Source organism: Macaca mulatta, chromosome 13 (genome assembly GCF_049350105.2).
Source record: "Macaca mulatta isolate MMU2019108-1 chromosome 13, T2T-MMU8v2.0, whole genome shotgun sequence".
Taxonomy (NCBI): Eukaryota; Metazoa; Chordata; class Mammalia; order Primates; family Cercopithecidae; genus Macaca; species Macaca mulatta.
The window spans coordinates 70058664-70084286 of NC_133418.1; the positions used below are offsets into that span (position 1 = coordinate 70058664).

Consider the following 25623-nt stretch of genomic DNA (forward strand, 5'->3'; position numbering starts at 1 on the left):
AGCTGGCTGTATTGATAACAGAGAATCCAACTGTTATCTTGAGGCAGCAAGAGGAAGGAAACTAATCTTTTGACTGAAGTCCTCCCTGTGACGGACTAGTCTGAAGGCCTTAAATTCACGTTTGCTGATTTGTATAAAAATAGAACTTGAGTTAAAATAGTTTCCTTAACTGTTTAACTTGCTTCATGGACAAAACACATGTAAATTTCTGCTCTAAATGCATGTGAAGCAAATATGCAATTGTCTGCTAGTGCGTACAGTTTGATGGGCAGACTACAAAATTCACCGTGAGCTCTCTATGACCTGGCACCTACAGGTTGCATCCGCTGGGCAGCCTCTCCTGCAGCTTCCAGAGGGTCTTTCTTCTGAGTGGCACAACCCTGGTTTGCCAACGTGGAGACCAAGGCACCGCAAGGACAACCTCTGAGAGGAGACCCACAATAACTGAGAAATGAGGCTCTGTCCCCAGGGTCCTGCCTCTGTCACAGTCCTACGTCAAGGTGAGCTGCATAAAGTCACAATCCATAAGAAGCCAAGACTCTGGAGGGAGCTGAGGTTATGGTGGGGGCTTTCTCTGAAAATAAGAGGCAAAGCAACACAACCACCTCTTCTAAGATGAGAGCTAAGGTGGGAACCAGTGTGAATTAATCAATAGTAAGTTAACCGTAGATTTAAAGATAACTAAGAGTACAACTGGCTTGTTTGTAACACAAAAGATAAATGCTTAAGGGGATGGATATCCCATTCTTCATGATATGATTATTAAGCATTGCGTACCTATATTAAAACATTACATACCCCACAAAAATTTAAAAAATAATTTTTAAAATACACCTATGTATTCACAAAAATTAAAAATAATTTTTAAAAAATAAAACAAAAAAACCAATAGTGTAAGGTGCCAAAACCAGGAGGAAAAAGCAAATGTAAAAAAACAGAATTAGGACCTTGTGATAAAATACTCAGTAACTGTTCACCGTATTTGACTAAAAATGGGTAGCAAACTTCCAAACCGCTTTCACATACAGCAAGTTGTATCCTGAGCCTGTTAACCTGCTACCCTCCATCTCTACAGGATGGGAACTGCAGCCAGGATGACTGATCAGTTAGGGCAAAGGCTGAAGTAAGCCCGGGTGTGCACTGGTGATGCTGTGTTAGGACCTTCACTCACTTTCCCTCCTTCATTACAGCCTGTTATTTCTAACTAACTGAGGTGGCTGAGGCACAGACTGGTTTTGGGATCCCCCCGAAGGTATGCTGCTGGCAAAGTAACACCCAGAATTAGAGCCTACATTTATCTGAACCCTAAAGAATCCCAAAGCACCTGAGGCACTCCATCCCACACAGGGAGTGTGGGATGGTATCTATTTAGTTCCAACCACCATCCCACACTGCCTGAGGAAAACAAGACATTACCTCCCCAAAACAAGAAGAAAAAACTCATAACCATTCATATCTGGTCAGTTCCTTCAGATTGAGTTAAAAGATTAATTTAAAACAGGAGTCAGCAAACTTCAGCCAGTAGCCTCTTCTTATGTAGCCTGGGAGCTACATAGGTTTTACATTTTAAGAGGGTGGTTAAAAGGAGGAGGAAGAGGAAGGGGAGGATGCTGCTAATATCCCATAGAGACTCCATGTGGCCCACAAAGCCTAACAGTTATCTGGCCCTTTATAGAAAAAGTTTGGCATGTCCTGGTTTAAAACATTTCAATATAGTAACACTGTTGATCCCACCTCCCATTTGTTAAGACTCCACTTCAAATCAAAATCAGCTTAGCAAATAGGTACTAAGTGCTTGCTATGAACAAGGCAAGGCACCATGCTGGGTACTATTTTAAATTTTGCTACTGAATATGTTGCCAGGTTAATGCTCAGTAACCACATGCATTTTCTGGTAAGTGATATTACTAGGCTCTGCCACATGTCAGGTCAGTCAAAGGGTGAACTTGGGGCCCCCTCCACTCCCCAGCGGAGCGGGTATTTATCTGGCTACCTTCACTTATCAGATGCACAGTGTGCCACCCCAGTTGTCAGGAGGGACAAACTACAGTAATCACCACAGGCTAGACGTCAAGGCTGCACCCTCACCTTCAAAGGATGAGAAGGGTGGAACAGCTTGATGCCTGATCTTCCAACTTCCCAGCCTTTCCCAGAAGGTGAAGGCTCTTCAGTTCTTACTTTGATGGACACTTCATACACCATTACCTCTTCTCCCCCAGTTCTCCACGGAAGGGGACTTCAATTCAAGGTGGGCAGAGAGTAACTTGCAATGCCCTTAAAAGTTAGGAAAAGCTTAGAACTAAATTGATACCATACACTTAATTATTAAACTTAACACAGAACGGCAGAACTTAACACAGAATGGCAGAACGTTAACACGAATACAGACTGAGTAGAAAAGAATGTTTTAAAGGGCAACAACCGTTAACAGGCACACTCAAGACTTTATGAAAGTAGTATAATTGCAACATATGGAGGAGGGAGATGTCTGTGTGATATTTTTCCTAAGCAATATTAAAGAAGCAGTAAATATTACATTCTACACCAGTCTACCACGTGGCACACAAATTCACCAGTAAAGATAAAATCCTCTACTTCATTTTCAAGGGCTAAAGGTAGGCTTTTGTTGTAGAAGCCTTGGATTAAGCAGAGGTATTGAGAGGGAATTCAAATTTGCGATGTTTCTTATTTCATGCAATACACACAAAAAGTAGCCCTAATGTTCTATGGAGTATGTAAGCTAGTCAGAGGCAGTTTATTAAAAAATCAAATAACGTGCTCCCCGGCCCTTCCTTATTGTGGTTTTCAATCTACTCCAGGTTTCCAGAATTCTTAAGGACAAAAACGGCAAAGAGGGAAAAACAGAACTCTTTCACACACACACAAGTCACATTATCTTCAGACATTCAAGATAGAAGAGGATTCTGCTCTACCTCAATGTTTTTGCACAGATGCCCAGAGAAGCTGACGTCGCCAACAAGATAACAGTACCAATTCCAGCCACTCGTGACAGTTTCCAACAGCTCTCCTATTTAATGAGGATGTCAAAGTTAACAGTAATTCATTGAATCCAAAAAGCTAAGGTCTGAGGGATATTTTTTCTTTTAAACCAGAGAGACATACAGACCAGAAAGAGAGGGAGTCAAAGACTTAAAGCCACCACACAAAGCTGTCTACTGTGTGTGGACAGTATAGCACTGACTAAAATAATCAATCCCTGAATGAATTAATTATGGAAGCTCCCATCTAAGATAAGCTAAGATACAGAAGTCCTCCAAATAAGGCTATGCAGCATGTATAAATTTATCTGCAAAGGATTAACATTTTGGAATAAAGAAAGCCACAGCATTGCCAAGTTATCACTTGAAACTATAGAATTAGGACAAGACTCCACTTAATGAGAAGAGAAATTATATTTAGAAATAAATGAACATAAATACAAAAGGATTTAAAAATTGGCTTCTGTTCTGAAGAACATTACACATTAGTCACCTAAACCCTTTTTGGCCAGTGACCATAATCCACTGTAGAAACATTCAGAGTTGAAATGACAGATTGATAAATTAAATACGACTGTCTCAATTCCAGTGCCAAACTCCACAATCACAGTTGTCTACGCAAGTAAGCCATGGACTTCCAATGTGTGTTTGGGGAGCAGTGGGGTAAAGTCGTCTCCAAACCACACTTGGATTTCAGAAGTAACGAACGACCGTGACAAGATTAAAAAACAAAATGTATAATTTTATACTGACAAGCTGCTCCCTGATTTAGAAAATCCTGAAACTAAATTTTAAAGTTTAGTACTATTTTCTAAGTGATATCCCAATGTGTAACCCAAAATTTCACTTCTCACAGAGTATTATTCATTCAGGAAGTAATTTACTAGATGACAGGCTGACCCAATCCACGGTTATATATTTAACTCAGCCAACTATTCCACTGCCTGAAAAATTATTCCAGGTAGAACACCAGTACCCAACATTCAGCCATAAAGGTCACCTGTCATTTTTTCATCTTGGGTTAGTCAACAGCGACCACTTATTGAGTAACTAATATAAGGACACTGGGAAGGACACCTAAAAGCATTAAGAGTTCTCTCCTTAAATATGTAAGGAGTAATTTCTGACTCCATGAGAGTTCACAGCATTAGATAATTGATACTCAGTTACCATTCAATTATTTTAAAGATATCTTAACATGTAAAAGAGAAAGTTATTGCACACAGGGTTAAACACTGAAAAACACTTCTGCTAACTTCCTTTGTGGCTTTCTTCAACCTCACACATAGTGGTTACACAAGATTTCTTTCAAAGCCAAATATTACAGAGTTTTGGCAGACAAATCCTATAAGTACCCAGTGTACATTGCCTTGTTTTAATAAAGGAGGACAGAAAAACTGGAGGAGAAAATGACCTCAGATTCAATCCCACGATAACTACCCAACAGGCAGGGTGGCACCACAAGATCCCTCACACTGATCAGAAGAGGGTAGGACAGTTGACAGTTTATAGAACACAAGAGTGTTCCTGTGTTGTTACTTTAAATCAAACCCTATTTTGCATTATAGGAACACTAACCAAAGCTTTAAACACACTTTTATACAAGACAATGTATGGCCTGGGTCATACTGAATCTTCTAAGCTTAAAACTGGTCATCTGTCTAAATTTAATTTTCTTCAAATGAAAAAGGAAAGTTTTGAACAAGAGGGCATAAATGGGAGATCTGTTTTTCTGTTGTTCTATTTATTTTGGAAAAGTAAACCTCTTGCAGAGTGTTGCTAAACTTAAATGCAAACCTCTTCCCATAAAACAGAATACAGATCTTTATAACATCCATGGATGCATCCACGTGCAAGCCTCCCACCCCATCTCTCCCTTGTCCCTACACGCAAGGCTTTATCTCCCACTCCAAAAAGTCAGGTGCTTCCAAAAGGTGTGGGGACCTGGCTGTTTGTAGTTTTGTCAGTTTGGCTGTAAGGAGGGAGACAGTAAGCCAATATTGTCTCAGGAGTAGTCTTCTTGTTCAGCTACCTTGACATAGCCTGGGAAGCTTCTTGCTCCAGCTGATTTGTTTTTCAGGGGCGTTTTATTGTTTAATAATGACCTTAGCTGCTTCTCAACAGCCTCCATAAAGATAATAATCTTGAATCTGGGTGGGAAGGGCTGGAAACGTATAGATGTTCTGCTGGGGTGGCAGATAGCAGAGGCCCCACTTTCAGGACTAGGTGGAAGTAGGTGAAAATAAACTATAACCCTATTCTATACAACATTTGAAAGACAAATCCTTTCACCTACTGAAGGCGTGGAGAAACTAGGACACTCACATGTGGTTGGTGAGAAGGTAGGTAGTGATACTGAAATTTATAATATGTATTTCCTCCATCTACTAATTACATCTATGGATACCTGTTTTCTAGAAATACTTGGGCAAGAAGACGAAGATGTACAGAATGTGCACTACAGATTTAAAAAAAAATTGTCAAAAAGAATAGCAACAGCAAAACAGAAAAGACTAGAAACTAAATATACATTAGTAGGTTGAATAAAATATGGGATATCCTTATAAAAGAAGAGTATGTATGCATTAAAAAGAGTAAGTGAAACCTACAGCATACAGGCTTGGGAAAGTGGCCATATAATATTACTGAATACAAGAGTCCCTTATAGAACAGTGTATATATTCAGTATGATCCTATGAATATATGTTTAAATATAAGTAACTGCATAAAAAGATATCCAAGGATATCTTCCAAACTATTAACTGTCTTCTCTCAAGGGAGTAGAAGCAAAGACAGGAGGCATTTCCACCTCTGTATTTCTATCAATACGCTACTGATTTTCTGTTTTTGTGTTTTTAGGAGCACATACTAATTTTGAAAAATTTAAAGAGCATTTCCATTTAAGGGAAAAATGTGAAATGATTTTTTGTTTGATAAGAGAATAGAGGTTCACCCGATGGGTCTGGGACTGATGAGTAGGAATAAAAAGAGCACTCACTGGAGGAAAACATACTCTTCTGGGGCATCACAAAAGGTCCTATGTGTACTGCTGCCTTCAATGAATACTCTAAAATAAAATGCCACCCTGAATTTTCATGTCTTTCTTCTGGGGAATACTAAATCAGTAGTTAACTTTATGTAGCATTTATAAGCATAATATGGCAAACAAACATTAATACTTCCTTGTAATAGATGGAGACACTGAGGATATTAATTTTTAAAAAGTGACATTCACTGAAGAAACACTGAAGTCTACAGGATGCCGGGGTAGCAGTTTCCAAATCATGTTCCTAGCAAGGGATGCAGAAAGAGCAAAGCCCAGGGTCAGCCTCCAAGTATCTTCTCACCTGCACTTTGGTCAGAAAAGCTCCCATCTCATACCCTTTATTTACTGGGGTTCACACCTCAGGTTTCATCTACAAGAAAAGCAAATCCGTTCTTAAAAAGGTTTTAAATTGTTCTACTAAGCAGTAAGAAATAAGGATAGATGCAGAAAGAGTTTACAGTTTACTGACAACAGCCTCTTTAACAGGTAATTATACTGCATGGGAACAGGTGGCAACAGAGAGGATCAAGCAAAGCACTGTGGGACCAACTGACCAGAGGTGAGTCAAGGGGTCAAAGCTTCAGAGCTGACGAATGAGTCCAGGGGACATCACCAAGCAGCTGCAGGAATAAGATCAGAGGCGAATGGGGGTTGATCCACCAGTGATTCAGCTACACAAATGGGAAGGGCTCCAGCATGGTCCTAGATGACAGAGAATTAAATTACCTTCTTCCATGTACACCCCTATAGTCAGGGTTTATACTGAGTGTTTACTAGGGCCAAGTACTCTTCTAAGCACTTCATTAAAACTCAATTCTCCCAACTACTCTGTGAAGTAGGCACTCTTACCACAAGACATATTTTGCGTAAGAGCAAACTCAAGCCTAGAAAAATTCAGTGATTTGCCCACAGTCACGAAGCAAGCACAGTCCCAGCAGTTTGACTCTACAGCTCCCACCACTCTACAGAGAGTTCTACATTAGCAAGGACCTTTGGCCCCAAGTGATATGAAATGGGGTTCAAGTCTGAATGCTGAGTAAGTTTCCCCCCAACCTAAATGGAACACACTGAATTAAATCTCTTAAGGTATCCTGCAACCTTAATTCCTGACGATTCCGAAACGGCAGTTTAACATAATTCAGTGCAGAAGCCCTCATCAGAAAGAGTCCTCCCTATCTCTAGATGGAGGGTGCTTCTCTCCCCTGCCTGACACCTGGGAGGAGTGTAATTCATCGCGCACCTTCAAGGAGTCCCTGCTCTCAGGCACCACCAGACCAGAACCAAGATCAACATTTTCCTTTTTAAGTGTCACCGTTAACATCCTTTACACTCTGGCATCACAACCCCCCGCCCCAATAAAATGCTTTTTTTTTTTTTTTTGACACGGAATCTCGCTCTGTTGCCCAGGCTGGAGTGTAGTGGTGTGATCTCGGCTCACTCCAAGCTTTGCCTCCCGGGTTCACGCCATTCTCCTGCTTCAGCCTCCCGAGTAGCCGGGACTACAGGCGCCCGCCACCACGCCCGGCTTTTTTTTTTTTTTTGCATTTTTAGTAGAGACCGGGTTTCACTGTATTGGCCAGGATGGTCTTGATCTCCTGACCTCGTGATCCGCCCGCCTCGGCCTCCCAAAGTGCTGGGATTACACGTGTGAGCCACCACGCTTGGCTATAAAATGCTTTCTTAGACCCTGGAAGCAGTGAGTCAAGAAAACTAGCTTTGTGATTGTTTTGCCATCATGTATTTGAGCAAAGTGATGAAATAATTTACGACTGCATGTTTTTAAAAAGCATCAGTGTCAACAAGGCTTTGAGCAAGTTCAAGTTACACACAACCAGACTTCCAGATGTATTTTTTTCTCTACCTTGGTTTCCAGAGCTACCCTGTTCTCGGCCCTGATAATTTACAGGTACCCCATGTACCAAACCACAGAGCAGTATGTCTGCTGCTACAAAAAAAATGAAATGCCTGTTGTCTGGCATGGGTAAAGTTCTTCAATAGGATTTGGAGGCAAGCAGAGCCATTAATTAATAAAAAGCATAGCTTGTGGTAATTAGCAGCAGCAACAAAAATGTTTAGCGGAGCTTCCTCTTTTTATCTTGAGGCAGTTCCTACAGACAGATGCTTAGGATTAATGAAGTTTAATGAGACCTGCTACAGCTGGCTAATTAGTCAGTGAGGAGGAAGTAGTAATGACAAGAGAAAAAGGCTTTTACTCGTTTTATTAGCTCAGGTCTGGGACAGTTTTCTTAAACTGTGGGCTGTACCTTCAACCTCAAAGTGGTCCCGGAACAAATAAAAGTTTCCAAAAAAAAAAAGAAAAAGGGCAAAGAAACCAAAGCACGAAGGCCAAATGCTGAGCTTCCCAAGGGTCAGCTTGCCTGCCTAGGAGGAGTGAGCAAAGCAGCCCAGAGGCAGTGGAAGTTCAATGTCAGCCATGATTCCTTGGAAAGCAACAGCAAATGCTGTCAGCACCAAAGGATACCCATGTCCTGGGCAAGTGGGACAGTCAGCATCGTGTCTCACAGAAGCCCCTATGGAGAATCCTCAATTTAGAGCATCCCCTCCTCCTCAATTCTAAGCAAATGAAATGGGTTTTTGCTAATGAGAAGTACTTGATGATTACCCACAATCCCTTTGTTTTCCATTCTACACTTGTATTATCATTAAATTTGTTATGTATTAACTTTCGATTTAGCCATTCCACAATGCATGCATATTTCAAAACATGTTGTATGAGATTTTATATATACATACATATATATATATATATATATATAGAGAGAGAGAGAGAGAGAGAGAGAGAATATATTTATATATTTTTTCTTTTTCTTTAAGACCAAGTCTTGCTCTTTTGCCCAGGCTGGAGTGCAGTGACGTGATCTCGGCTCACTGCAACCTCCAACACCCAGACTCAAGCAATTCTCATGCCTCAGCCACACAAATAGCTGAGATTACAGGTGTGTGCCACCATGCCCGGCTAATTTTTGTATTTCTAGTAGAAATGGGGTTTCACCATGTTACCCAGGCTGGTTTCAAACTCCTGACCTCAAGTGATCAGCCCACCTCAGCCTCCCAAAATGCTGGGATTACAGGGATGAGCTAGTGCACCCGGCCTATAATTTTTATTAAAAAATAAAGTTTTTACACATTTTTGGCTATGTGTGTCTCTCACCTTGCTCCCCTAGGCCTGTACTTTTGGAAGTATACAGTAGAAATCCAAACCCTTTCAGAATTAACTAGTTACCAGCAGTAAGTTTCCCATTCTATCAATAAACAATGCCAGAGGGAAGATTTTGGAGATTTTGTTGTTGTTAAAGGGTGAGAATATGAGTATACTTCGATTAGAATCCGCCCTCCAACACACACACAAATAAGTAGCTAATGGCAATGCTAGTGGTCTTCCCCATTCACAAGACCTGTGCTTCGAATTGTTTTCCTGATAATGTGCATAAATCTGCTCTTTATGTATTCAACAAACAGGATGTGAAGAGCTGGTATGGGTATACAAGATAAAGGTGCCTAGCCAGAGTGGGCAGAAGCCTCTAAATATTACCGGTTTGCTACAAGTTTCAGACGCTTTTTAGTTCCACATATATTAGTAGTTAGTTGTACCTTTAACCTCTACCACTCAACGAACCAATCAAGAAGCAAAATCTACTCCTTCCGTAACAGTAAAGTCACCCCAGACTAACCTTCAAATGGGGTTTTACTTTAAAGAAACAGCTTCACAGCCATTGCTGTCACAGAGAATATTCTCAGGTTCCATGTGACTGGAAGCTTGAATTTTTTCAGTGCTGGCTTCCTTCTCCAGTGGGGCCAGAGGCTGTCAGAGCCAGCCTGGAAATCTCTTTCATATATGGTTTTAATGTAAATGAAAATATTCCCCTGTTAATTATTTACATAAAGAAGGTCATACAGGTTTGTCCTAGCAACACATGAGAGCAGTTCTCATCAGCAGCTTTTACCCTTCAGAAAGAAGAAAAGAAATACCCATTCAAGTTCAGCACAGAGGTCTGGGTTTATAACCTGTTTCCAAAGTCAATACAGTTAACTGCTGTGGGCTATTTGCTTTCAGAGTTTTAGGATCTCTCTCTCTCTCACTATACTTTCTGGCAAAGCCTGACAAACAACACAGTCATTTTAGTCTTAATGCACTGGCTAAAACTGGTTCCTACATTCTCATCAATTCTCCTAAGACTTACATTTTACCTAAATCCAAAGGTCAGTAGGAGTTCCTGGGACTTACAAAGGTACTTTTCAGAACTCCATGCAGCAATATATCTTTCCAGTTCAAAAGCAAGGCCAAACAGCAACGCTGGGCTCGCTTACTATGCCAATGTCTTCAGCTCAGTGAGGATCTGGTCCGTCCACAGTTCAGGTATTAAGAGAACTATAGTGAGTACGTGCGCTAATGCTACCAATACGGAGACGAACTGTCCCTCACTGGGGGCCATGGTCCCTATGGGTGAGTGTGAAAGATGGGGAGTTTAGGTGTTTTCAGAAACTTCTGGTTTGTGGTATTATATAATTTCCCCAAATAATGGTCACACATGAGCAGAGAATCAGTCCCAAAAAATGGTAGTTGATAACCTGGCACTGTATTCTATCTCTGGGTGACACTCTTATACCTGAGGGGTGCCTCAGGTCAAACAGAAGCTGTTATACTTTCTTCTATGTGCTGTCAAAGCTCCTTCTACGAGCTAAGAACACTGCAACTCAAAGTAAAGGTAAAGGAGGTCATGAGCTAGAGAAACTCCTAGGAAGCTTCATTCTGCAAAGAACAAAATGGGAATATATAACATGTATTAGGTTGGTGCAGAAGTAATTGTAGTCTTGTCATTACTCTTAATTGCAACAGCCACAACTACTTTTGCACCAACCTAATACATTCATACCAGAGGGCTTCTCTATAACACCCTCAAAAGAAAATTTCTTGGGAAAAAGACATATAACAGTGACATGGCACCTTTCAGTCTAGCAGTGTTAGGCATTCCTAAGAAAGATACTCAGATTTTTCCTGGAGAGAGAGGGCAAAGAAGAGAATAAATCTAGCATTCACCAACCCAATAATCCTATAGAAATCTTATGATTCTGGACTCTTGAAGTGGCAGAATTAGCATGACACACACATCAGAATTACTATCTCACACACACACACCCCCCATCAGGAGACACTTGCCTAGGTCAAATCTGCCTAGGCCAAATTTCTGGAAGTGGGCAGGGTATAAACAATAAATATAAATAACTTGCCTCACTGATGCCAAATACGGAGCATAATGAATGTGAGCAAAATCAAGTGTGTGGCTTTAGGATACAACAAGTAAGGCTGAACAAGTAAGAATGAACTCTTAGAAACAGTTTTTATATCTGCTGTAGGGAAACTCAAAAGGTGGCCTGAAAACGCAATGCAAATCGCAGTTGGAAGTCTTCACTTATTCTTGGCAGCAGCAGCAGGGGCAGCAGCTAACTGTAAACAGGGATTATCCATTTCATTCACAGAGGGACATCACAGAACAAAAGGCCACTTAGCCTAAAAACACCAACCAATGCTCAAAGAATTGAAAATATTTAAAGTCAAGAAAAATCAGCAATCTCCAAGAATCTGAACTTAAGATATGGTTTTCTGGTCTAACTTCATGTTCCTAGGTAATGCCACCACCTTTGAACATTTCTCCAAGGTTATTCTCTGTGTAGCAAATGCTCAACATTGCAGCAGTGAACACTGTACTTTTAAATCCAAGATTCTACTTCAGGGCCAGTAACCTTTATTCCAGGTTCTCATGGGTACATTACAAATAATTTCAAATACTGGGAAAATACAGATCAAGAGAGTCTGTACTGTCGGCTCAGTCTTTTATAGTCTGGAATCTCCAAAGTACCATCAAAGAAAAGGGAACAAAGTCCTTCAAGATAAGGCAAAGCTTGAATTTTACATGACATTCACCATGTTGCCCCTTGTTACCATCACCAATGAAGAGTGAGAGTCTAAGCAAACCCTTTAAGACTGAAAAAGGAGGGCCGGGCGCGGTGGCTCACGCCTGTAATCCCTGCACTTTGGGAGGCCGAGGCGGGCGGATCACGAGGTCAGGAGATCGAGACCATCCTGGCTAACACGGTGAGACCCCGTCTCTACTAAAATACAAAAAATTAGCCGGGCACAGTGGCGGGCGCCTGTAGTCCCAGCTACTCGGGAGGCTGAGGCAGGAGAATGGCGCGAACCCGGGAGGCGGAGCTTGCAGTCAGCTGAGATGGTGCCACTGCACTCCAGCCTGGGAAACAGAGTGAAGACTCCGCCTCAAAAAAAAAAAAAGACTGAAAAAGGATCAGGAATTTCTACCTCTCAACAATTGCCTTCACCAAATCAAGGTTGCCCAGGGTACTAACAAAATCCTAATGTGGGATCTACAAATGCACCAGGTGAAAAATGCTCAAGAGGCAGCACAGCAAGATTGTTAAAAATTGAGTCCCAAAGCACAATGCCTGGGTTGGAATCCTGGCTCCATTTACTAGTTAACTGTTCTTGGGCACAGCTTCCTTTGTGCCTCAGTTTCCTCATCTTCACAATGGAAGTAACACTTATCACACAAGGATGCTATGAGGAGCATATGAATCAATACTGCGAAGTACTTAGGACAATGCCTGCACAAGGGGAGTATCAAGAAGTGGCTGCTATTACCATTATCACCACCACCACCACCACAGGGCTAGAGTTTAGGTAGGGACCTACTTTCCTTCTCTCTTTGCATGTGAATCCATATACCTTTTCTTTTGCTTCCCCTCTCCTTGGTAGCTTGTTAGATTTCCCACAGAACTGATTTTGTGAGCCCAAAGTATGAGAAGCCAAAAATACTTAGTGTTTTAGCAGTGGACATCTACCCAGAAGAGCCTTGGGGGAGCACATTCGGTAAAATGAATGTGACCACGGTAAATGGCCATGCATTTATTTGCAGGGGTCTTCAAATCTATCAGATGATCTACAACCCTAACAAGTAAGAGAACTGAAATGCAAGTCACTTGTCCAAGATCATTTAACTAACATCAGCTGCTAAGCAGCACATGATTCCCTGGACCTATGCCAAGATAGCTGGATGTTGGCTGACAAAAAGAAGGCAAAACCCCCAACTTATAATAAGCATTAACAAATGAAATGGAAGGGGAAAATAAACTTGCATGATGTCCCAAGTAGACTTCTAGCCATTCCCCAACATCCTCCATGGTTTCATGACTCCCTCTACACACCTCTACCCCCAAGCACCCATCATCTCATAATCTAATCCAGGTCATACTTAAAAAGTTTCAATCAATGTCAATTCCTCCAAAACGCTTCCCCCACATCCCAGGACCAAGGAATGTTATTTGCATGTTTGGGATCAATTACCTAGTATTCCCTTTCAGAATATAATTTGAGACCATGGCTGTCCCTTACACACCTGTGTTTCCAGTGTGCTCAGCACTATAAGCTGCTCACCTTGACACCCACTTGCTGGCTGAATATTGATTGAACAGGTGGATGGATTTGATGGCTCCCTCAGAGATCTTAGAGTTAAAAATGGGTTCTAAAAAGTCATCCTGCCTTCATCCACAGCACCTACTCTTGGCTAATTAAGAGGTACACGCTACTCCATTCTCACAGCCAGGCAGCTGTGGTGCATCAACTAGAGCGTATTATAAGCAACAGCCTTCCAAGTTTTGTCAGTTGAGTTTTGAGTACAAGTCCTAGAAAGTACTACTTCTTCAAAGTATAGAGTAAAAAAAATTGAAGCAACAGAGCCAACAGCTATTTTCCTGGACCTACTCATACCTGACATCAATGTTCCAGCTTTAAGTTATTAATTGGGCCGAAGCAATAGCAGAAAGAAGAGTAAAAGGCCGGGTGCGGTGGCTTATGCCTATAATCCCAGCACTTTGGGAGGCCAACGTGGGCGGATCACCTGAGGTCAAGAGTTTAAGACTAGCCTGGCCAACATGGTAAAACCCTGTCTCTACTAAAATACAAACATTAGCCAGGCGTGGTGGCAAGCGCCTGTAATCCCAGCTACTGGGGAGGCTGAGGCAGGAGAAACGCTTGAACCCTCCTAGGAGGCAGAGGTTGCAGTGAGCTGAGATCGCACCACTGCACTCCAGCCTGGGTGACACAGCCAGACTCTGTCTCATAAATAAATAAATAAAAGCTGGATCTGAGTGACAAAAGGAAAAAAAACACAGACCATTACCATCATCCATCCACCTCTCTCCCTAGCCCTGCTGCCATAACCTAAACTGTACCAAAGTCTGGGCCCTGCTTTAACCACCCATCCAACCACGTTTCTTGTACTTCAGGTTAATTCCTGTCTCAGTCAAGAGAAAGAACCGGGTTCCCATGACGGCCTAGGCAGAGGCATGTTGGGACCCAGTTTCTCTCAAATATCTGTACATATTTCTCTTCTCCTTTTGGTTGAGAGGTTTGTGGACAGATTTAAAGGAGTCCTTGATACATCGAAACTGAACCTTCACGCCACTGAGTCACTGCTTAATTGCATCATAACAGATGTCCAGCTGCAGGTATTTCATCCAGCAGCTCAAAATCCAGAGCCTTTGCAATAGCTACCAGTGGGTCTACATCCACGTCTCTGTGTACAAAAGAATCCTGATGTGTCAACGTTCAGTATCACCTGAATTTAAGCTATGGCTCAAGTTACATGCCCTTAGGCAATTTTACCTTAGTTGCTTTTTACCAAATACGGTATCCACATGTGGGTGGACGTCATCAGTTTTGTCCTTCAAGATATGCAGATGCATTACTCATCCCTTCAATGTTATGCTCTTGCAATATCAATAATAAGCAAATTAGCAGACTGTATCTTTTTAATGGAAGAATTTACTCATCAATAGCAAAAGCTTTATCAGAAATTGACATTATTGAATCCTCTGGAGTTGCACAACAGAAAATAAAAAGAAGCTGATATTGGGAAAACCTGACTGGTTTCTTTCAGCTGTGTATTGTATTGCTAGGTTAGGTGTGACACTTAATACCTGTGAATTTGGCTGAATCTCTAAGAATGATCAAATACACAATGCTCCGGATTTAAAACAAAACAAAAAAACTCAGTAAAATCTACTCATGTGCTAATGGATGTATACACTATGCCTTCCTACGTGTCTCCACCCATTTAGATGAAGCACACACCTTGAGTTCACAGAAATGTTGAAAACGGCCCCCTCTTGCTGCAGAAGTTCACCATCACCCATTTTCTCACTTGCTGGCTAAATGAGGCTGCCGCCTCAAGTCATCTTTCCGGTCCTCAGGTTCCTCAATCTACAAAGCAGTTATGATACCACCTTGCACACAGGGTGACTGAAGGGATAAATAATATGTTCGTGAAGGTACCTGGTTTATGCCTGGTTCACGCTGGAAAGCCCCACAAACTTTTTCAAAAAGTCATGTTTGATACAGGAGAAAGAAGTTAGTGGTTTAACTACATCACAGGCATCAGTAGACACATGAGCCAAGTGGTGGAAGGGTGTGATCTGCAATTCCAAACCAAACTGATCGAGCTCCCACAGGATCACTGATTCCCCACGTGCCCAACACGAGCATGACCCATTCTAAACACAGGCCTGCATCCTGTGACTCAAGTGCTGCAGCTTATCAGCAGCTGATGGGCTTTCTGACCCTGGGTGAGAAGACCTGACCTCCAAAGGCAGGAGGAAGGAAACCACATGATAAAAATCATCACTCTGAGAGGAGGATGCTTTCTGCGCAGCTAGGGCTGAGGAAGTTGCTTCAAAACAGACTCAAGAAACGTGTAGGCTGCTGCTAGGAGACTTGGGTCCAACTGCTCCCTCCAGATCCTGCCACACCTAAATGCTCCCAAGAAGATAACTATCTCAGAGAAGCAGTGTGAGGTAATGGTTTAATGCTGGGGCGTGGTCAACAGCCAGGTGCAAAGGCCGGCTCCCCCACACTAATAACTGTATGGCATTCTCTCCAAGCCTTGCTTTCCTCATCTGTAAACAGAGATAATGCCTGACCCTATCTCTAGCATTCTTCTGATTGTGAAATTAGATAATATATGTCATAAATAGCACAGTCTGGTACATAAGTGTCCAATAAATGTTGGCTATTGTTACTGGAAAGGTGTCTGCTTCCTTCATTAGACCAGTTAAGGGGACCTGAGAACAAAGACAACCCCAACGTTTGTGTCCCCTCACAAAAATTTATGAGATTTGATTATGAGTTTCTGTTTTCCATAGGGGGTTCATGCACATTATTGTAACGGATTATCCCAGCAACCCCAGAGGAGCCCAGAGGAGTAGTGAGGGCAGGTGTTCTCTGTTTTGCAGGTATACAAAGCATCCCCCCATAAATACACCCATTCAAATCCTATTAGGAAAATAGGATCTGTTTTCCTGTCTCTTGATTTGTTTGTGAGCTTCTTGAGGGCAGAGATAGAAATTACACCCCTGTGGCCCTAGAGCCTGAGCAAAGAGCTGCAGGAGAGGCCCTCCATAAGACTGAATATTAAAAAGGGGTTGAGTCATACTAAGAATCATAATTATTCTAATGACCATGTCTCCTGGTAGTCCAATAGGAGTTCTGTTTCTAACGTAGACAACCTTAGTAAATGAGTTACAACACTGTGAATTCCCACTGAGGGAGGAGGAACAAAAGAGGATCCCAAATCAACTGCTGAATCACTAAGTCAGGGGTCCCCAGCCCCCAGGTCGCAGACCGGTAGCAGACCGGTATTGAGCCTGGTCCGTGGCCTTTTAGGAACCGGCTGCACAGCAGAAGGTGAGTGGTAGATGGGGAGCATTACGCTTGAGCTCTGCCTCCTGTCAGATCAGCAGCGGCATTCTCATAGGAACCAAACCCTGTCGTGAACTGTGCATGCTAAGGATCTAGGTTCCCACTCCTTAATGAGAATCTAATGCCTGATGATCTGAGGTGGAAGAGTTTCATCACGAAACCACCCCCCATTTCCTCCACCCTGTCTGTGGAAAAACTGTTTTCTACAAAACCAGTCCCTGGTTCCAAAAATGCTGGGGACCACTTTACTAAGAGACCTGTGCATCGCTTTCCTTTTCCAGAAACATGGAGGAGAACACCTACCCCTTATAAGCAAAGAGGGAGCAAAGATCAATGACATAATTCACGTCTGCAGACAACTATGAGCTCACAGGAAACTGAGGTAAGAAAGGTCATTTCAGAATCATTTAATGACAACAATGGCTGAGATGAGTATCTGCTGGGGTCTGTGCCCGCCTTCCCCTCTGATTCCCAGCACACTGTGGCAAAAACAAAGGCAGTCAGCTTCTTCCAGAGCCCTTTCCCACTCACACTGCTCCTGGGCCCATGGGTCACACTGCTCTAGTGCCCTTCCCTCAACTCCAGCCCTCTCCCTTTCCAAAAACCCATCTGAATTTACTATCTTGATAAAGACTGCATTGTATGGTTCTATGGCCAAGAACTCCTAGTCAAACTGGCTATAGGCAAGCCCACTGCTGAACGAGTATGACTTTAAAAAATTGCTTCCTTGTGTTTCAAGCGAAAAAAATAACATCCCATCTCAAAATTGAAATCATGTATGTATATGTGCAGAGGAAAAACAAATATTTTTTTAAAGGGGGGCAGGGATTGGGAGGCACAAAGGGCTGGGAAAATAGTTCATGGGCCAAAAGCAGTTTTCTTTCAGATAGTCTTCAGTTTAAAAGACCAAGTTTGCACATTCATGTGTTATCTAAGTTTCTGAAGCCCAGCCTCTATTTGCTCAGAGTGTGATTTAACTGCCTGGCTTCTAGCAAAGCATTAGTCACACTGTTATCTCTGTAAGCAAAGACACTCGCGGTTAGAAAAGCTGTGTTCGTTTTATGGTCATACAGCATAAAAATGTGAATAAGCTGCCACACCTAAAAGAATGGATAGATTTCAATTTCCCAGGGTACATTTTTTACTATGTAACCTGATTACATTAGTGTAAATGTACCTTAAAACTTTTTCCTGGTCCAAATATTCTTGCTCCATCTCATTCAAAAGAAAGGGGGGGAAAAAGACAATCTGATGTCTAATTTCTAGGGAACTGTTTCTGTCTCTCTAAGTACCGTGGGCTTCCCTCTCCTCTCCTCTTCTCCTCACCAAAGTTTAGTAAATTCCCCAGCACCCAGCAGAGTCCTAGGGAGTATGTGAGAGTCCAACCACGAGAGTTCCCTAAATTCGAGCTTTAAGGGGGTGAGGGGAGGCTGTCACTAGGGTCATATTAAATTTCATTTTATCAAAAACAGTAGATAGGCCCAGCCTAAGCCCTTCCTGAAGTTTTAGTTTAGCCACATCATGGACAAAATTATTTTCATGATGTATTCTTTCATTCAACACATCATTTATTAAGTGGCTCTTTTCTCAGGGAAAAAGAGGCCCCTGGAAGGAAAACCAGCTAAGTCACTTTAAAACATATGCATTACTGCTTACATTACTTTACCTACTCATTCATCCTTTGATTCACGAAACATTTATTTGTATGCCATCCCTAGGAAGGAATACAGAGATACACACACACACACACACACACACACACACACAGACACTGTCCTCCTGGGAGTTCACAAACACCCACTGAGTATCAGGTACACAGTAATAGGCAGCCAGTTTCCAGAAGCCCTTTATATATGTATTTGTTGTATGTGTGTGTGTGTGTGTGTGTGTGTGTGTACACACACAATTAGGGAACAGTAATAGGTATCTTCATATATAACTGGGGTGACCCACCACCCAGTGTGCCTGGGACTGAGGAAGATTCCCTGGATGTGGAATGTTCGGCGCTAAAACCAGAGAACTCCCTGGCAAACGATGAACTGGTCATCCTCTTAATACAATTATAACATACCTAATTAGGCTTCACAACTACCCCAAGGGCTATTCTTTTCCCATGAAGAAAACTAGGCTCAGTGAAGTCACTGGTAGAGCTAGGATTTGACTGTTGGTTTATGCAAATCCACAGCCCATGTGCTTCCCACCACCCTTGTTTCTGAAATGAGAGAGAAAACGTCTGACAGCCCTTGACAGGCACGCCAAACCACCACTACAAGGTTCTGAGCCACTTCCCTTCCACTGCTCTCCTGGCCACCCCCACCATTCTTCACCGCAGACTTCGCACAGCCGGGATTTCATCTGGTTGGCAGTTGTTTGCAGATAGCGTGTAATCTCTCTGTCATTGCAAGACTGAATTTTACAGCAAGTCGTTTAAACCTTTATAGGAATAAATGTCTCCCTCAATAGAAATCAGGGCACCATTTTCAAGCACCAGAAACACACTTTGCACTAGACTGTATTCACATCTCAAATACTATACCCTCAAGCTAGCATCTATAGGAACTCACTGGGATTTAAGAGTTCAACAGACTACATAGACTTTCAGAGACACTGTAAACTTTAAGAGACCTTCAAAAAATAAAGATAAAAATAAAATACACCTTCGAAATTTCTGTTACTTAATAAACATAATTCAAAATACTAAGGTCACATTCCAACAGAATGTTTGGTCTTCTACAATCTTAGTTGTAACCACCACTGGCACGTCAATTCCACCAAAATCAAGTCTATGGTTTGTAAAGGATTTCAGGCAACATGCACAAACACACCTGCAACCACTCGGTGCTTAAAACAATAGCTCTCATTCCAAAATTCTATCACAGTTGCACTCTTGGTGGAGGGAGGGGGATTCAGCCAAAAAAGATACAGCCTATGTAATTTCCTTGCCACCAGAGTAGAACAGAGCCTGCAGACTTTGTATTTACGTTTTGCTCACATTCTTCATGAATAAAGCGTGCCTCAGTGATCCTCAAATTAACTTTCCACTTGCATAATTTCAGCATTAAAAAGGGACTTTAAGGCCAGATCTTTCACAAGGCCTTTGTGAAACCAAATATAGGCCAGCCTGTGTCTCCATGCTACTGTGATTACTGGATTTGCTACTTAAAGGTCTTGTGCCTCTTGAAAATGGGGTTGGGGGAGACAGAAAGGCTAAGAAGGGCCTTTCAACAACAGCAAACACAGTAGAGGCATTCAACACACCCATGGGGGCAGTTAATATGAGTCTGGCTACAGGAGTGCTCTCTGACAAAGGCAGCTCTCTGACCAAGTGCTGGATGCTCTCTGGCTGCAGCAGTAGCTGCTCCACAGGCTTTTATGAACTTGGGAGAGGAACCACCATTGTGACCTTCAAACTACATCAAAAGTCAACGGGCCCAAGTGACTGAATCTTGTGATTTTTCTAAAGCGGCCGGGGAGGGGGGGAAGGGGATGAGATGGTTTCAGTTGGGTGCATTTTCAGGCAAACTAAACACTCTTCTAACATGCTAAAGGAAACCACACCCAGAACAGGTTTGGGGGTGTGGGGGGGTGGGAGTTGAGGCACTCAAGTTCTTAAGGCTCACTCTGCTAGGCCCTGCTTTGCCATTTAACTAGGATCTGTAATAATCCTACGAGCCCTTATTATGTACCAGGGACTGTGCCAAACACAGTTTTCACAGAGAATCTCACCTAATTCTTACAACAATCTCATTACACAGAATTTGTATGACCTTCATCCCATAGATGAGAAGCAGGCTCTCAGATTGGTAAGTAATTGTCTGATTTGGAAAGTGAATTGCCAATATTTGGTAAGAGGCACAGAAATAACCACATATGAAAGGCTTAAGATGATGTTAAGTAAAAAATAAAAAGCCAAGACAAAACTGATCTACATAATAGTATTAAACTGCGCATGTGTATATATGTATGTGCTTATATATATTAACTACTGAAAGCTAAAATTTGTAGGACTTGTGGGATCTTATGTGAACTATCCTTTCACTTTTATTTCTTTTCAGGGTGTCAATACTGCTGTGACATAATAAATATATAAAAAGTATCTAGAGTAATAGGAAGGAAGAGCTAGAAATTCAACTTAGTCCATTAATAACCTTCAACCCTGTCTTTGAAAGAACATCCCCTAGTACCCTCTTCAGTACTGCCGCTTTCAACTGGCCACATCCCTTCCATCAGGATGGTTCTGGAGTGTTGCCAGCCAAGAACTGAAGTCCCTTATCTCCCCCACCCTGTTCCTTTCTTCTTCTCAGGGGCAAAAACTTCCGGCCAACAAGTTTCAGCAGGTGCTTTTTCTCCCCTACCCAATCAATAACCAGTAATTTTAAAGTTTCACCTGCAAACTCGGAGGAAATGAGCACTTACCATGTAACAGATACTTCACATACTTCAAATCCCCTATTAGCGCTAAAACCTGAAGGCACCACTAGATAAGTTTGATGTGCATGAAACTAGACTGAAGTCTAACCAACTGCAAGAACAGGAACATTCATTTAATATAGGATCATTCTACTAAGATGAAGTGTGGCTGAAGGAGAGTATTTTTGCTTTGTTTCTGAAAACATAGTTTTAAAGTATTTAAAAGGTTTAAGTCATAAAGCAGGTATGGACTCATAAATCTCTACTTCCCAGGACATATGCTGAAATTCTGGAATAATTTAGAGAAACTGGCCCAGAATTTTTTTACTGGCCCAGAGAATTTTTGTAATTCTCCATTAATATCAACGGGTAAATATGAAAAGAAACTGTTTTTTTAACCTCACAAAGTTCTAGAACTGCAGGATTAGCAAATAGGAAAATCCCAGCCAAATTCTATAAAGACTTCTAAAGTTCAGAATTAGTCAACTCTGTTTTAAAGCCCTGTAATCTCTTAGAGCAATACTAAACTTCCTTTAATTAACTATTACACTCAAGATTATTTTTATATTTAGTTAAAATAATCCAGTTTATTAAAAAAAAAAAAAAGCCCAAAAAACAAAACCTCCTCCATTTAATGAAACTATTTCCTTGTCTGTTCATAGGAGCTAGAAGGCAGGTAGACACTATTACTTTCAAGGCAATGCTTTTTTTTTTTGAGACAGAGTCTCAAACCCTGTTGCCCAGGCTGGAATACAGTGGCGCAATCTCAGCTCACTGCAACTTCTGCCTCCCAGGTTCAAGTGATTCTCGTGCCTCAGCCTCCAGAGTAGCTGGGATTACAGACGCGCTACCACAGCCGGCTAATTTTTGCATTTTTAGTAGAGACGGGGTTTCACCATCTTGGCCAGGCTGGTTTCAAACTCCTGACCTCAGGTGATCCGCATGCCTCAGCCTCCCAAAGTGCTGGGATTAAGCTGTGAGCCACCAGGCACTGCCAGCAGTGCTTCTTAAACAGGCATACAAAGCACTTGGGGATTTTTAAAAAATGAGATTCTGACTTAGTAGGTCTGTGGGGAGGTCGGCCTGAGATCCTACATTTCCAACAAACCCCAAGTCATCTATCTATACTGAATAACAAGGTTCTAAGTCCCCTATTTCACTTTCAAAATTAAAGGAGGTTATGTCATTTCTAAGTTTCTCACTCCAGCAAATAGAACACTGGTATTCTGTCTCCTTCCTTGACCACCACCCTCCAAAACAATCATACCAAGAGCCAGACTAGCCTTTCTATACATATATACATATATATACAGAATAAAGCATGCCTCAGTGACCAGAGTTAAGAAATTTATATATAAATATGTATATATAAACATAAAAATATATATTTATGTTTATAAAGTGGATGAGAGGCTGCCTGGTGGGTATCATGTACATTGCTCCAGTAATGGATACACTCAAGGCCTTGACTTCACCACAATGCAATACATGAATGTAGCAAATTGCACTTGCAATCCATGAATATATACAAATAAAAATAATTAAATTAAAAATCCAGATTTAAAATCCTCTCCTATTTAAAATCCTCCAGTATAGCTGGGCATGGTGGCTCATGCCTGTAGTCCCAGCTACTTGGGAGGCTGAGGTGGAAGGATGGCTTGACCCCAAGAGGTGGAGGGTTGCAGTGAGCCAAGATTGTGCCACTGCACTCCAGCCTGTATGACAGAGACCCTGTCTCCAAAAAATAAAAATAAATAAAAATCCTCCAGTAGCTTCCCACTGTCTTGTCCAAACTCCTTAACCTAACAGGGCCTTGCATCCTTTATTATCCTTCTAGAATCCTTCCTACCACCCCATTCTTATGCTGTACTTTAAGCTCCAGTAATCCTGAACCTGCATAGATTCCCCTACCTCAGTTCCTCACCTCTTACCTAGATCAAGTTTATTTCTCCACTTGCTTCTATTAATCAGTTGGCTTAGCCAGCATTTCCAGCACAGCTGAAACACACCCACATACTTTTTAACCAGATGACAGCTGCTCACTGAAAAGCAGGTAATCAATAAATATTTGTTAATAAGTAGAATACACAAAAAAGCAAGTCCTGTATTTTTTAAAGTTTTATTTTTAGTATTTTATTTCCTAGGATCCTTACTGCTTTTAAAGTAGTCTAAGTTAGTGCCAATAATTGCCATTTTAAATGGCAGGTTCTCTGCAACAACAAAATGATTTAACAACCATCAAACTTTTTTTTTTTTTTTTTTTTTTTTTTTTTGAGATGGAGTCTCGCTCTGACGCCCAGGCTGGGGTTCACTGGCGCAATCTTGGCTCACTGCAACCTCTGCCTCCCAGGTTCAAGCAATTCTCCTGCCTCAGGCTCCCGAGTAGCTGGGACTACAGGCGTGTACCACCATGCCCAGCTAATTTTTGTATTTTTAGTAGAGACGCGGTTTCACCACGTTGGCCAGGCTGGTCTCGAACTCCTGACCTCAGTTGTTCCACCTGCCTCAGCCTCCCAAAGGCTGGGATTATAGGCATGAGCCACCATGCTTGGCCTGTCAAACTTTTAGGTCAATGCAGCAAAGAATATTAAAAATTTGGAAAAAGTGCTTACAGGAGCCAGGTGCTTATGCCTGTAATCCCAGCACTTTGGGAGGCCAAGGTCAACACAGTCTTTTGAAGTAGACCTGGCAGTTATTCAAATAAGGAAAGCAGCCTAGATATCGATCTGCCCCCCTCTCCTTACAGATGCCAAGTTGCTGGGATTTTTGTTTTTTAAGGTTAAATTCAACAGATTATTTATTAAGAATATAAGTAAAACTAAACTTGATGCCTTACTGAACTATCCTTAGAGCCTACACACACTATTATGTTTACCTCTGTTTTTTCTAAACTTACATCTCTTTCTATAGTGGCTGTTGAGCCAACTCTGTGGGAGAACTGAGGCAGGTAACTGACCCCATGTGAGGGTCATCTGAGGTAGAAGAGGTGACTGAGACAGATGTTCAATGGCTTCTGTAATTTAAGCAACACAGAGTCCATTCCTGACTAGCTCATGTTTTTCCCATGTTACACAATTTTGTTCTGAAAAACATATTTTCCCCCAATTCTTCATTCTTCTATAAGAAATCAGGTATAATACCTGCTCCTGTTTGGGAGCAACTTAAGGAGTCTGCTCCTCCAACCCCCACAAAATTTTGCAAAGATTGTACAAATGATCCAATAAGGGAATATTTCTCAAATTTTAGTATGCACCAGAACCACCTGGCAGAGTAGCCGGAAATATTTATTTGTAGGCCCCACCCCAGAATTTCTTATTCAGTAGGGGAGAAGTGGAGATTTGAGGTTTTAAATTTCCAGCAAATTCCCAGATGATGCTGAAGCTGATATGGGAACTTCATTTTGAGAATCTTAATTTGGGAACCACAGCAACAAGGGAGTCTATAACACTGACTTCATTAACTTTGCTCTTTAGCAAATATTTAGTGGCTTCTATGTGTAAGACAGACTATTCAGACTTTGGTCTTTAGGCTCCCAGACTTCATGAAATATACGGAAAACAAAAAGACAGACAGGAACTGTAACAAAAGGCAGTATTGGAAAATCACAGGTGAATGATCAAGCGCTGAAACTTCAAATCTTAAAAGGGAGTCCAAGCAGGGATGCTAACCTCCCCTCCCTCCTGGAATGCCTAGAATAAGTGGCATCTAAACTGAACCTCCAAAGAATGATCCTGACACATGAAATGATTCCCAGCAGAAGAAACCAACAGGGTAGGGTGTCAAGGGTGCGAAAACGCAGGGCAGGTTTAAGGAACCACTTCTGTGGGTAGAGGTGTGGCAGGAGCTGGAGCTGGGACTAGAGTCAAATCCCAGCAAAGATGAATCCCAGACATTTTTGCATGGAGCACTCTTCTCAGGGCCCAGCTGTGGGAAGACTGGGACAACTGCATGGGGACACTTTAGGAAGCCATGAAAAGAGACTAAAGCAGAGGAAGCAGCAGTGAGGCTGTGCACAGATCCCTTTTTCCAAGAATGAGGAGTGAGGAGAGGTGATGACATGGAACCATCATCCAGAAAGCTTTCTCAGCAGCCAGGGAGATTTTAGGCTCACTCTCCTAAGAAAAGTGCTATCTTTTCCTCAAAAGGAGTTATCTATCACCCTCCTTTTCTATATAACTAGCCTCCAATAATACTTTTAATGTTCTTAAAAGATTTAAGAAAAATTGGTATTCCCTTGACTGTCAATATTCCTAATGCAACAAAAACTGAGAGCAGCCCATGTCCAGAAATCTGCGCAGCTCCCTTAACACATTAATGTTCCATGCCAGCAGTATGTATTCATGTCATCTGGGTGCCATCATCCACACTAACCCACACTT

The 25623-nt window shown here is 41.9% G+C and overlaps 1 protein-coding gene and 1 long non-coding RNA gene across 10 annotated transcripts in view; one reads left to right on the forward strand and one right to left on the reverse strand.

The window, feature by feature from the left end:
* SPTBN1 (spectrin beta, non-erythrocytic 1) overlaps positions 1 to 25623 on the reverse strand; it is a 213914-nt gene that overhangs the window by 80301 nt on the left and 107990 nt on the right.
* LOC144333773 (uncharacterized) lies at positions 15797 to 19148 on the forward strand. The gene is made up of 3 exons (XR_013402778.1): positions 15797 to 15930; positions 17116 to 17216; positions 19020 to 19148. It is a non-coding gene; the product is annotated as an uncharacterized LOC144333773 (long non-coding RNA).